Raw genomic sequence first — 1945 nt, forward strand, 5'->3', positions numbered from 1 at the left:
ATAGATATATTAGCTCATAGCAAGACCAGTTCAAAGGGTGAGTTCCACCCAACTTATTTTAGACTGGTGAAGTTACTCATGTGGCCAAGATCAGAGAAATAGTCAGCAGTGACACCTACACAGACTAAAAGTGCAATTTAAACAGCCCAAAACAGGCTGCCAAACCAGAGCACCTACAAAGTCTGACCTTGCCTAACTTTCTCAGGCTGTACCATTCTGATTATTACATGAAGGTGATGCTTCTAGGATAGTCTGGGTTGTTACAATAAAGCTCTGATTCATAAAATTAAAATGGTGATACGAGTTTGATACATGATTATATTAAGAATTCTTTTAAGTCTTCATCAATAAAAATGCAATAAATTGGAAAAAATTAAATAGAATCAATTGCAAGGCATATTGACATGGAGATGACCAACAGAGTTAATTACCTGCAGAATACTTAGTTCTCACTTTCTAGCAATATGGACTGGACTACTCTCCAAGCTGGCCCAGACAGAAACTAAAGCCTGCTCTAACTTAGAGAGGCTGACTGAACCGATCCACCGTTGGGAGAGGAAGGTAAATGCCTAAAACAAAACTGCTAATGCAAACATCAGCTGAAATGGTGTAAGCTCCTGCCTTCACTCTGCATCTGTGCGGTAGCAGGAATACCTTTGAAGGAGGGGAACACCTTTAACACACTGAATATGGCCCTTGGTTTCAACTCCAGCAGTTCTACAAGATTCAGAGAAGTTATTTAATTCATCTTAGCTTTAGGTTCCTGACTATAAAAGGAGAGTAATACCTGTTAAAAGTATAAGAAATTGCAGGTAAGCTAAGCTTAGCTCTATTATCAGCGTTGTATTAACACTCAGGTAAGTCCTATCTGGTTGAGCTGTCCTTATACCAAAGACTTCGCAATGAAAGTATGAACATGAAATAAGTATATCCTTTCTTGGCCGAATGCTGACTGGCAGCAGCTTGTACAAATCAATAGGGAGAGATGTGTCAAGGGTGACTAGGCCTTAACAAAAAGTACCTGCTAATGGCAACAGAGGGGCTACAGCCTTCTGGTTAAAGCGCTCTGTAGTGGTGTCATGTGGCAAAATAGGAAAGGCAGGTGCTGAGCTGACTACAGATTTATTTTTGTAGTTTGCTGCTGCAGAGCTTGTGTTTAAAAGGCTACCTAGAAATCAAAGAAACAGACCCTATGAAAAGCTGTCAGTTGAATAGCTAAACAGGGGCCATCAATCTTGAAGGAAACAAGTTTCACCCACTGAAACCCGATCTGAACTTCTCTGCCTCTGCTTGGCTTTCCCCCTGCTTCCCTCAGATACATGCATAGCAGAGAGTCACCAAAAAAGCATGTCCTGACTCAGAGAAACTAAAGCTCTGCTCAGAAGCAGGGAGATGCTGAGCTGCTCAACAGGGACTGTCCTTTGGTATTGTTGTATTGCTCCATATTCATTTAGATAACTTTTAAGAATTCAACTAGCAGAACTGCACTACAGAAGTGGTGTTCCCTCTCTGCCAGCCCAAGATTTTGCAACATCACTAGGAAGCACTGCTAAGCAAATCCTAACACTCTGTCCAGAACAGACATTCCATATACTCTTCCGCACCTCCTGTGGCAATCTTAGTGAAAACAGGCATTGGATACACAGAACATGTTGCTGTGCCAAGGACAAGCCTGAGGGTGTTCACCTTCTTGGGTGAGGAACATCAACTTTGTTACCACCAACTGCAATCCCAAGCAACCAGCCTGGATTCTACCAGATGCACCAAAGGGAAGATAAAGTTATTGTACACAATTCAACTTTTGCTCCCATCTGCCTTCATTGCCCTAAAAGGGTAAAAATAGCTGAGCTGCAATTGTTTTAAGAGTATTCCAAACTGCACTGCAGGGTTACCATATACCACCCCCCACCACCTTGGATTAATGTGCAAGAACATTGGGAAAGAC

This window comes from Apteryx mantelli, chromosome 9 (genome assembly GCF_036417845.1).
Source record: "Apteryx mantelli isolate bAptMan1 chromosome 9, bAptMan1.hap1, whole genome shotgun sequence".
In the NCBI taxonomy this organism is placed as follows: Eukaryota; Metazoa; Chordata; class Aves; order Apterygiformes; family Apterygidae; genus Apteryx; species Apteryx mantelli.